At 46.9% G+C, this 12,902-nt stretch overlaps 1 protein-coding gene across 10 annotated transcripts in view; it reads left to right on the plus strand.

Annotated features, from left to right (window-relative positions):
* MID2 (midline 2) overlaps positions 1-12,902 on the plus strand; it is a 464,627-nt gene that overhangs the window by 103,534 nt on the left and 348,191 nt on the right. The gene's annotated exons all lie outside the window — the stretch shown is intronic.

The following is a 12,902-nucleotide window of genomic DNA, read 5'->3' on the forward strand; positions in this document are numbered from 1 at the left end:
TTCAAGAGGGGACAGAGAAAGGTGTTAAAAACTACCTGGTTTGCAGACAGTCTGAAGAAGCAGGGAGACAGATTGAAAAGCTCAGTATCAACAGATGCAGGGTTTGGCAACACTCCTGCCCCTTGAGCAGTGAGCAAGAAAAAGCCTGGGATGGTACAGGCATGGTGGGGGTTCACACCTTTCTCTAATCAGAGCATCCTGCTGGGGCTTGTCCATGCCCCCCTCTCAACTCAGTACTGTGGAAGGGAAGGGGAGGCTGCTCTAGCACCCCCCAGCTTCAGTCCAGAGGGGATGTCTGTGCAGCTACAAACTGATTCAGTCTGGACAGGTTAGAGTAACCTGCAAAGATTGAATCAATTCGGGCTCAGGCTTTTTGAATGTCTGTCCCTAGCCTTTCTGATCACTTAAACTGATTTATGTTTAATATCTGTCCCCAGCCAAAATACCAGCTAAAGCAGCAAGTGGCACAACACTGTGTATGACAGAACACAACTCCGGTCACTGAAAATAAATACATTTAAAATTCACTAGCTTTACTATATTGGATAAGCACAGGTGGTCAAAAAGCCAGAAACTGACTTGATGCAGTCTTTGCAAGTTAGTTTAAACTGCGTAGATTGAAGCATGAAGCAGGTGAACAGACATTCACTTCTGATTCTGTAAATACAGCCAAATGCCTGCAGTGGCTCAGGCCAGAAGTTGGGGGGCACTAGAACACGCCTCCCAGTCACTGCCAAAGGGAAAGGAAGAGAGAAGCCCTCCAAACCCCACCCCCTCCAGCTTCAGTAGAGGGGGGTGTGGCCAGCATGCTGAGACCAGGGAAAGGGGGGCTTTAAACCCCCCTCCCTGGCCCACATGGAAACCTAGCCCTGGTCTGCCTGGGGGAGCAACCCCTGCTAGGCTTCTGTCCCCCACTCCCCGCTTCCCTTGTTGGGGGGGGGCAATCCCTGCCAGGGTTTTGCACCCCCCCCCACCTTAAGCAGAGAGTGAGGGGCTCTCCCCGGCCAGGGGTTCTCAGATTGAAGTGGAGAGGCCCTCCCTGGCTGCATGGGACTGCATCCCAGGTCTGCCTCAGGGGAGGGAGGCAGCACCTGCCAGGCCCCCAACCCCTGCTTGAGTGTAGAGTGGGGGGTATGGCTATGCCAAAGTTGGGGGCTGAAGTGAAAAGGGAGGGTGTTTAAATCCCCTCCCTGGACCCCAGCTGAGGTTTGCTTGGGGTGGAGTGAGGGAAGGGGGCATCCCCTACCTTGCTTTTTCCCCACTCCCTGCTCAAGTGGAGGGGTGGGAGGCATGGCCAGATGTTGGCCAGGCTGGCAGGCTGAGGTGGAGGGGGTGAGGTGGGTTTAAACCCCTCTTCCCCGCCCCCATCTCAGCATCCAGCCTAGCCACACCCCCACCCCTCCCCTGGAGCAGGAAGCAGGGAGAAAAACTGAAGGGCTGCTCCAACCCCACCAGGCACCCCAGCTGGGGTTTAGAGCCAGGTTTCCCCCTCCACCTCCTTCTCAGCCAACTGGAGCAGCAGTAATGCTCTGGCTATGGAGGAGAGGTGTGGGGCCAACCCTGCTTCACTGGAGCAGACAACACAGCCCAGCCCAGGGCTGCAAAGTATCCTGGGATGCTGGAGGACTGTGAGTTAACATGAACCAGGAGTGGGTCTGGGAGAAGCTCCAGTAACTGGTTTGACTTAATTCAGTTAAGTCTGATGCTACATCCAACCAGGTTTATCTTAAACCGGTTTTGGGCATTCTGAAAGCCATTTAAGTGAACTGAACTTCTGTTCTGATACAGGTTTAAACTGGTTTCTGATCATTTAAACTGGTTTACATGTAACTTATGTCCCTAGCCAAAGTGTTTAGCTGCCATGAATATACTAATAACTTTTCTGTTTCATTTTGGGACTTTTGACTCAAACAACATTTTGTGTGCTCTGTTTATACCAACAGGAGGGGCTTGTCTCCTTTGAAGCCTCTGAGTTTGACTGGTACTTTTAGCTCATGTAATGTAGATACTTTTGCACCAGCCTTCAGAATGTGCAGAAATTTTTTTGTCCTTCTAACCTGCCCTTGCTGTTGAATACAACCCTGTACTTGCTGTGGTGTAGGAGGGCAGGTTCTGGAAGTTTCTAAATGAGTCATAATCAACTATACTGTATGCTGGTGTGGCCATAAAGCCTTTGGCAGAATTTGTAGAGCTGTTCTACTGGACAGCATGATAACTGTTCTGAGTGGGAACTGGCATTGAATTTTCTGAAGCTACAACTGCTAAGGGAGCAAGAGGAACACAGTGGATTCCATATAATTATATTTTCAAGGAGCTGTTGGAAAAAGTTCTATGTCAAAAGTTATTGGCTAAAGCACAGAAAAAAAGGGTGAGGGTAAAATATAGTGTTGCCAACTCTCATGCCTTTTGGAGTTCTTAAAGTCTACACTTCAGGAATGTGAAAAACTTATATATATATAAAAGAAAGAGCTGAATTTTTTCACGTTCCCAAAGTGTAGACTTTAAGAACAACACCAAAAATCATGAGAGTTGGCAATACTGATAATATCTCTTTTAATAAAAAAAAATTGGCTCATGAGGGATAAAAGCTATTCACAGTAACTGTTCTTAAGCCCTTCTGGAATTGCAGATATTGAGAGAGGAAAGGATTTATGATAGTGGCCTGCTGAGCAAATGATTTGGATGAGAATAAGAAAGTGGATGATGCTAGAATTGCCTGTACCAGAACTGGAGGCAGAACAAATAACAAGAGTCATTGTAGCCCAATTGGGTGGGGTATAAAAGCAGATTGTGAGCATGTGCTTAAATGTGAAAGGCATACAGCATGCTGCCTAGGAAAGCAATATAGCAGTTATCCTAGCTGGGCAAATCCTTGACTGTCTGTCTAATGGGGACTGTGATTAGAAAGGGTGTGAGGAAATAAGGACCTAGGGATATTAATGAAGGAGTAGCTAATGTATCAAAAGAAAAGACAGTTTAGCGCAGGACATTTGGCACTGCATGGTTTTCATCTAGTATTCAGGATTCAGTTGCGACTTCCTGAGTATTATCAGTCTGGCTGAATACTGCCGTGAACATCCAGGGTGACTTAGCTCTTAGTAATGCACTGTGTATTGTTATGAAGACTAAAAAAAGGCTTTTGCCTATTTCTGCTGACGATGAGAAGAAAATGGTTCCAAGGCGGGTGTTCTGAAGGATGAAAGAAAGACAGGCTGAAGAAGTGCAATAACAAACTATTCTCATGGATGAGAAACTCAAACAAGACCGTTTGGGGGTCTAAACGTAGAAAAATGAGAGGCTTGTGCATTATACTTACACATATGTTTATGCAACTCTGGATATCACTGGCAATATTGACCATTTAACAACATAAATTGATCTGAGAGCCACACTCCTAAAAATGAAGAGCTTATGAGAAAATAATAAAGCTGGAGAGATTCATTCACTTGATAACAAATGTGGAATGAGTTGCAAAGTGGGGTCATTGGCTTAGCTTATGTTAATTTAAACATACAACATGTTTCTAAGGGGAAACAAGATTATAGAGATTACGCAGGTTGGTAGGAATGTGGGAAGAGTGTAATGAAACAGGCGGCATCAGCCACCCACAAGCTTTACCAGTAATTCTTTGCCAGTAATGCCATTCCACATATGAGTTAAGTTGGGAGGAGCTGGAATTTTAAGTCTCCTTAAGCAAGGAAAATGTGTTCAAGCGGTTTCCTTTTCTGATCTCTGCTAGTTTGGTGAGTGCAGAGGCCAGGGGTCAGAGGCAGTCCAGGCCATGCACTCTGACATGGGAGAGAAAAGGCACTCCAGCTGGCAGATGGAGAACATTCCCCTCCTTTTAAAAAACATGTATTGTGGCATCTTTAAGCCTCTTGCTTGCCGTGACTTTCTTTGTAACCCCCACTTCCCTCAAGGAATGCCCTGTGCTTTGGGCTGATGGAAATCTGCCTCCAATTTTATGAGAGAAGACTTTTCCTACCTGACTCTGCTAATGGTTATTAAGGCATGGGAAGCAAAATTGCTTCAAGTAAAAATGAATTCAGCTGACTAAGGCTCTGAACCTTCTGCTGACATAACATCCTTAAGATGTTGACTTTCAAACAGTGTGTTTTGTTCTGTTTGGTTTTGGTTTGGGTTAGCCTTTGCTCAGGTTAAGTCCATATTACATTTTAATATTACATTAGAAACAGAAATTCTATCCTCATTACAGCCTTTTGTGACAAGCAAAGCTGTCAGCAGGGTTATCAGCTGAGCCTCTCTACTCTTTATTTTTTTAAAGATGATTAAGAATGATCAGTTTCAGAGAACTGTGTTACAGTGTGACCTTAAATGGTGAGATGCACACTGAAATATTCATAGCTGATTCTACACTGACAGGCACAGCACTTCAACCATAAAAAGTGCTTACCTTTTGCCTTCTTCATATTCATCTAAAACAGTGATGGGTAGGGAAGGAAGTGCTTTTTCTTTCCCTCTCTTTCTCTAAACAAATTGCAATTCACATCATATTTGCCTTGCCTAGTGTGTGTGAGAGAGTGGGTATATGTGTCTGTGTGTTTTAAATTTTGGCTACGGGACCAGATATCTTAAAATATTTGTATATATACAGGCTTATCAGGCAGAGCAGGGATTGTGAACCGGGGGTACACCACCCACCACCCCACGCCACCACCACCTCCCAGGAGCAGGGATGGGGGGGAGGCGAGGGCAGCAGCACCCCTCTGCGAGCCACACAGGCACCGCCCAGCTGGCCATGTGGGGGAGGGAGGGAGCTCACACGCGGCGGTCACCCCCACCACCCACTGCCCTGTGCCGCTGCCGCATGCTTGGCTGGGTGTGAGGCCTGTCAGCAGCTTGCGGAGCTGCACGTAGGAAAGCGGGGCATGGCAGTGCAGGGAGGTGGGTGGCAGGTGTGAGCCCCCTCCCTCCACCCCACTCTGCATGCAGCCATCACCACCTTCCCCCTCCCTCCCCTCCCTCTACTTCGCCTCTGGCCACCGGGGGTACACTTCCTATAAAAGGCTGAAAATCCCCAAGGCAGAGGATTTGGGTATTCCTTGTTTAAGATTCAGTTGGCAAACTAATTATGTCTGTGTGGAATAGTTCCCCTCTGGGAATCTGCTGGCAATAGGACTGTGAATATTTAGTCAGGAGAAGATTTCTGTGGTGATTTGACAGGATGAATGTATGTAATGCTATGTTTGGATGATGGCAGCTGTTGCTGTCTTATCTAAGGGTTACTCAGTGTCTTGTGCTCAGAAATTTGCCTATTTGAGAAGAAAGGTCATGTATTCATAGAGGGATGTTGCACGGTCTACCATCGGGTTGCTTTCTATATTGTGCAGCACCTGGACTAGTAAAGACTTCACATTGATGCCAAAATTGCTGCTGTGTAGGCTTCCCTCAAGCACAGCTCTGTCAGTGCCTCTCAGTCCTGACCTGCAGTACCCTCTGCTCTTTCAATCTTAGTTTTAGCCTGGACACGCCACTTGTGTTGCTGTCGGTGGTGCTCTTGTGCTACAGGTAAATGTCCACTGGTTAGTAGCAGGGAACCGGCTAATTCATTAATAATTCATTTTATTTATTAATAATAATCATTCATCAATAAATGTTTCTTGAGGCAAAAAAAGGTGATGCATTAATCCTTAGCACTACTGAAAACCTGGCTTGTATTTAAGGAGAAAAGGTATATTGTGATTGTGGTACTTATTTTTTCTGTCTGCTCTACAAGTTAAAAAATTGTTGGAAAGCTAAATGCAATCCAGCTTAGGGCAGGCAGAAGGGAAAGTTCATGAGCTAGAATCACTTACTGAAAATTAGCATTAAAGTTCAAATAAAAAATGAATGTGGATTAAAAGTAATGGCTTGAACTAGATAAAATAAATGGCTAGGAAAGCAATGCATTATCAACAGAGTGAAATTTCTGCCAATTACCAAGTCAGATTACTTGAAGTTTTTAATTATTGATTCTCTCTGTGGAGCCTATCATTGTGCAAAAAAACTGCATTTTGCAATATAAACTACCATATTATTGTGTACTGTCACTCTTTGGTGAGTTTTAGCGCCCACAGAACTGTAACTGCTAAACATGTGTGGTGCATTAAGATTATTTTGAAAAATGATTTGTTGTGAGAGATAACATTGTGAAGAGATTTGACAGGATGTTGCAGGATGCTCCTGTTTATGATTTATGACAGAAAAAATAGTTTTCAGAAGGAAGAGTATTTTTTTTCTCTTTACTCAGTTCATACCAGGCCTCCACTTTCTCCATTTGTTCCATCTTCTTTTGCAGAGATCAGTCAAGGCTCATCTTAGCACTGAGTTTTCTTTTGTCACTGCCTAGATGTTATAGAGATTGGCATTCTGTAAATATCAGAGGGAGAAATGTTTGTAACATTTCATAATGACCATTTACTGAGGAAGAATTACATAGTGGACTGAATTCCACCCCCATTTATATCTCTGATCGATCTGCTGCCTTTGGGCTTAGGTGAGCCTGATTTGAAGTTAGAAAATGCTTGCATTGTCTAAATTCTACACAGGGGAGTTGCTGCCTGTTCTAGGGTTCTTTTCAAAATGGTAATATGAGTGGCTAAAAAATTGTATAATGCTGAAGTATGGGGCTTCTTTATTTAAGGATTTTGAACATGTTTTAGCTTCCTCTGTATGAGTCACCAAGATTACTGCTTCATTTGCAATTTGTTTTATTGAGCCACATACTCTTTAGCTTGCTATGTATCTTTCTTGGCTGCCCAGGATGTCAGATTCGAAAGGAGCACTGACGAAGAGACTAGATAATATCTAACCTGTGCCCTGGGTACAGAAGTGCAACAAGGAGTTTTGGTACCTTGGACAAAATTTCTTGGGAGAGGAGAGGATGAGAGCTCCTTTGCCACATGTGGACCAGCACTGTGCCCCCTAGCCATAGGAGCCAAGCTGGAGAAGCCCCACACCGCCTGGCTGTTGGAATTGGGTGCCCGGAAACAGCCAGAGCATCCCTGTACTTCCCAGCCCTAAAAGCCAAGCTGGAGCCACCCCTTGCCACCTGGCTGTAGAAGGGTCTTAATGCCCCGGGGACTCAAAGACTCCTTCTGCTCCTGACATGTCCCTGCACTTGGCTCCCATGGCTGGGCAGTGCAGGGCTACTCCAGATGTGCCAGAGGCTCTGGGGTTGGGGGCATTCCACTGCTCCTTCTAAGTCTGCACCTGGGGTTGGTGCGCCCTCTCTTGCATCCCCCATTTATGCTATTGTCTGAGTGCATGTCTGTTGCCACTTACAAACTTGGGCAGTGTGTAGTCTACTAAGTATGCTCTATCTACACATGCATGTTTGCATGTCTATTGTGCAGGCTAGGACATGGTGATTCAAAGAGAGTATAGCCCAAACACACTAGATGGTTAAACAATATTGACTCCCATATACAGCAGTTCAGTCCAAACCAGGCAGACAAGCACCTTCTCTTCTCTTCCTGAAGGTTACTCTCATAGTAAGCTGCTTTCTCACCCTCCCCTTGTGCACAGCATCTGTGAAAAGCTAACCATTCATGCCTGGCTGCAGCACCTTTGGAATTGCAGGCTGATGTTAGTTGATTTAAAGCCAGAGCTGTGGTGATTGTTGACAGATGTTTCATTACAGAGTACACAAATCCCTGTGCTTTCAGGTGCTTCCTTTCCAGCACCTGCTCTATAATGTGACCGGGGATTTGTAATCTTCTTTTACTTCTCTTCCCCACACATTACAGTTCTCTGCTGAGTTTCTGAAGCTAACAAGGCTTTTTAGTAATGTTTTTTTAAGATAGCGAAGTCAGCCAGCATAATATCTTGTTTAATTATCTTTGTATTTTGCTTATAATATTGTGACAGACATTGTTAGAAATCTCTTGGAGTTGGGCAGATTTATGACCTAAAATAGGGCCTCAGCAGAGAATAATGCATTTCCCTCATTTTGTTTCCAGCAATAGCCAAATGCCTTATAAACCAGTAAGAATTTAATTGATGTTGAGCATACACAAAAGAACAACTTGTGTTGTCCTTTATGCACATAAAGGCCTTTGTTTTTTTCCCCTATTGCCAGATTGAACAAGTATCCAGGTCTCTGTGTAGCATGTCCTTCATGTCAGAAGGACTTTGATATCATGCAGGGAGAGTCCAGATAAATGACTACTGTAAAGCAGAGGTGCCAGAAGCTTTAACCAGTTGCAGCTCACATTGGTAATTCATCAAAAGTCCAAGAGCTGCACCTAACCTGCATGACTCTGAGATGAGCAGCTGCTGCTCTCCATTTGTATGGAGAAGGAATAACCCATGAAGAATGTGGTTTTCCATCTCCACCTACATCAGGGGTGGGCAAATATTTTGGCTAGAGGGCCACTTAATGAGTTTTGGGGAGCTATAGAGGGCTTCAAGGGTAGCCCCACCCCTTGATGGGTGCTTCACCCCCTGGTTGCCATCTTGGGCCCATAAGCCCCATCCCCTAACCCCTGACCTTTGCCACCAGAAGTCCCTCCCCTTGCCCCCAGGAGTACTCCTTTTGGGAATGGGTTTGGCATCTTGGAACCGGGGGAAAAAAAATTACATACTAAAAATCAAACCCTGACAATAGCATATTTTAACTTTATTTAAAAAATATATTTTTGTCCTGATTTGGGTGTGTTTTGTTGTGTATATACAGGTGATTGCATAATAGCTCAAAATGAAGTCTTACTCTTGTACGTTGTGGGGGGAGGGATAGGGAGGTAAGGGTGGGTGAATATGGGTTTTATGGGGGGATTGTAGGTATGTGTGTGAATATGTGTGTGTATGTGGGGTGTGGGGATGTTTGGATGTAGGTGGGTGGGTATGGGGGTCTTGTGGGGGGTTGTTTTTGGGGATGTGTGGGTGGGTATGGGTTTTGTGGCGGGGCTTTGGGGTATGTAGAGGGGGAGGGTGGATGGGGGTGTGCATGTGTGTGTGGTGGGGTGTGTGAGTGAGTGTAGCAGTGGAATGAGTGTAGTAGTGCACAGGGATTGCCCCAGAGGTGCATGGGTATGTGTAGGAGGGGGAGGGGGAGGGTGTGGGTGGGTGAGGTGTTCATGGGAGCTCCTCATGTGCACACTGTGAGAAAGGAGCCATCTTGGCGCCGGTCTCCATATTGGCGGCTCCTCTGTCTAGGGCAGTCCACCCAGTCTTTCCTGCCATGGCTTGTTGGGAAATACTTGATATAAGTGGGAGGCTGCCCATTTATGTCCTGATGCCAAGGGGCTCCGACCTTCCCTGATGCCAGGGGGCTCACACCTTCCCTTACCGTGTCCCATGCCTCACAGATGGCATCCATAATTATAAGTACTCCAGCCAGAAGCTGTTGGGCCAAACTCTGGCCCTTGCTGGGCTTCTCACATTCATCCCATCCATTCTGCCCCCTCTCACAGAGCTTCATTCACTCTGCCCCCTCTCACAGGGCCTCTTTCATACCGCCCTTCACTGGGTCTCTAACAACCTACCCTACTCCTCTTGAGCAGCCTTCAGGGCATCAGGCTTATTTCCATACACTCTGGGCAATCCCCTGACAGCCCTTCAGTGTCTCTTGCAGCCTACTCTTTGGGTGACGGTCCTTGCCTAATACTAGGCCAACTTTAGCTACATGCCCCTCTCTGGGCACTTGGCTCTTCCTGCCCCACTCTTGGGGTCACTCTCTACCCCTCACTGGGGCCAGCACTATGCCCCTTATTGGGCTTGGGGTGGACTCAGGTACCTGGCCCCATTGTCTGTTTGTTCACCACTGGATAGTGGGGCTGAGGTTTTAAGGTGCCCCTCCTAGCCTTTCACCACAGTGGTGACTGGCCTGGCATTTCTTGGGGGCTGTCCCACCACAAACAGTCCCACCAGGTGACCCATCCTTGGCAAGGTGCAGTTTCAGGTCATGCCCAGGACCAGGAGCCTCCAAACCATCCCCATAGCTCCTGCCCTTACCTCCAAGGTGTTCCTGAGCAGCAGCTCAGCCGGATGTTGTTCTGTGGACTACCAGCAGCAGAGTGCTGGCTCAGCCCTGAGAGCTTGAGCTAAAATGAAGCCTGCTTAGTTCTCTCCTCCAATCCCATGGCCCTGAGTCATGTAACCACCCCATCAGGGCTGGCCTGCACCTGCCGGCTGTCCTGCTGCCACTCTCAGCCCTTAAAGTGACAAACACCAAAGGTGCTCTGTCCCATGTTTCCCTGAGCCTTTTATGCCCTGCCCACTCCCCCCCACAACATCTCAGAGCCTGCATGTCCCGTGGTACCCCCCTGCCACCACCAACAGTGCACAGCCGCAGTGTGCCTCGTGCTCACTCTGGACTCACCCCCATCAGCACGGATCAGCCAGAACCTGGGCACAGCTTGGACCCGGCCTGCTCCACACTGCCTGCCTGTGGTGCATCCTGCCTCCCCCTGGGCACGCAGCGGGGCTGGTGAGTTTCTGTGGCTGGACTGCTTTTCTAGGCAGACCAGGTGGTGGTGGCTTATTCCAGCTGCAGTCACCCCGGCCCAGCCTTGAGGTACCAGCAGGGACCTTCACGCACAGCCCTGACCACATGCCTGCTCCGGGCTCACTCACCTAGGCTCAGCAGTGGCAGCACGGAACAGAAGCTGCTGCTCAGCATAGGGTTAAAGCAGCCCCTCCCCCTCGCCACTGCTGGCACTTTGTGGTGTAGCCTCCCAGATCCTGTGCGTGGCTGCCCTGTGTCTGCTTTGTGCTGCCACTGCTGCCCTGCCAGCAGCCCAAAGACAGTGGTGACACGGCATAGACCCATGGCAGCCCAGTGTGGGGTCTGGGTGGCTATACCAGGAAGCCCTGGCAGTGGCAAGGGGGAGGAGCCACTTTTACTCTGCGCTGAGCAGCAGCTTCTGTCCCATGCTGCAGGTGTGGGGTGCGCGGGGCTGGGGCCAGCCCTCTGGTACTGCGGGGCTGAGGCCTGCGGCAGCTGGAAGGAGGCACTACCACCTGGGCTGCCTCAAAAGGCAGTCCTGCTATGGAGCCACCCCAGCCCTTCTGTGAGCCCTGTGGGTGCCAGGACACACCACCGCCAGACAGTGCCTGGCCAGGCGGGACCAAGGGACCCAGTGCGGGTCAGACAAGGAGACACCATGGGCTGGATCTGGCCCGCGGGCCGTATTTTGCCCATCCCAGATCTACATCAAGTCTGCTCAGATTGAGGGAGTATTGCATGCTGGAACCTGCAGCCTTTTTGGGCTTCACTGCCTTATTAAAAATGAGAAACCTTTTAAGGTAGTCTTGGCCAATGTCCCATATTTTGTTCAGCTTGTCATGAAGAAGCTTTAGATATATAACATGATAAAGCTGCTTTATGGTGAGAGAAGTTTCCTTGTTTGCATCCTCGTTTGCATCCTCATTTGGCCCTCCAGTCGGTGGTAATCTATGTAGGAAGCTGTGGTGTCTGTGTCATCCACACTGGAGGCAGAGAAAAAGAGAAAGAGGCAGGCAGCCCTTGAGACAGGACTAGGCTTGCAAAGAAATCTGAGGATGTTGTTCTAATTCCATGTACTAGAATTTCACTCTGTTCTCTGAGCCTGTTCAGACTTGCTTATACCTCACTTTCACCATGTGCACAGAAAAAGTTGTGACTGAATGGGTTCGTTCAGTGATACATGTACAAATAATGCTACTTAGGTTTGATTTCTAAGTTGTGACTTCAAGCAGCAGAAGTTAGGAACGTGTTAGGAAAGAATTGCATCAGCCTTAACATTTACTTAAGCACTGTGAGTTGCACTCAGGTTTTAATTTTTATGCCGCCTTTACCTGATGGCGAAGAGAGATCAAAGTATAAACTGACTCCTAGTACAGAACCTGATTCATTAAATTCTAAACCAGTTCAGAGATAGTGGCTTAGTAGCAGCTTTCAGTGTTAGCTCGTGAATCGCTGAGTTTGGAAGTAGATACTATTTATCGTTGGGATGCTGGATCCACAGCTTTCCTTGGCATACTGCATGGTGGATTGTGAGATAATTAGGCTGGAAAACACATCATTTGGATTGCTCTTTTCCCCCAACTTCACTTCCTACCTGACTTCACTGTCACTATCTCAAGAGTTTCTCAAGTTGGAAAATGAAAGCTATAGGCTGTACAAAATCACTTGTGAATACTGTCTGTCAGGAGCTATAAAGCATTAATCTCTATCTTCAGTGTTCAGTAAGATAGCAGGTCAGAACTGAAGTTTGCCTCTGTGTGGGGGAAGCAAGATGGTAATCAGAATAAATTGATTTTTAAATAGCAGGGTGTCACCTTTGTAATAAAAAGTGCTAAAAGTGAAATGATTGAATTTCAGAAAGCAGTTAAAGTTTCTATTCTGTTCACCCGTCACCTTATTTACAACACCAGAAAGTTGAAAGCAACAAAGATTTTGCTTTAGCTCTTACATTGTAAACCTAAATACATCATTCTTGGCAAGTATAAAGCAGAGCATATTTCATCACAACAGATAAACCACTGCTCTGGCCCTATTGTCAATGCGGATGTTGAAATCTCTATATTTTTTTGTTATCTTAATTTAAGAATCTGAATTTCCTTTGAGCTGCTGTGGGGCTGTTTCCTGCTGGTTCTCTCAAATGCAGGATGCAGGGGAGTGTGGGGGGAGGGGAGTAGAATCAGGAAGATTTCTTTGCAGCATTTCTGGATGTGATATGTGCAAGTCGGAGCAGGTAGGCGGGCTGCACTTGAAAGATGCTCCCTAAGGCCAGGGGCTGCCATTATATATGAATCAGTTAAGTGATCAGAAACTGGTTTAAACCTGTAACAGAACAGATATTCAGTGCACATAAACCAGTTTCAAAATGGCTGAAACCAATTTGAGATAAACCTGCTTGAATGTAGTATCAGACTTAACTGATTTGGTTCATACTGGTTTATGCTGTCCCAGATCATTT

Source organism: Alligator mississippiensis, chromosome 8 (assembly GCF_030867095.1).
Source record: "Alligator mississippiensis isolate rAllMis1 chromosome 8, rAllMis1, whole genome shotgun sequence".
Lineage (NCBI taxonomy): Eukaryota > Metazoa > Chordata > Crocodylia > Alligatoridae > Alligator > Alligator mississippiensis.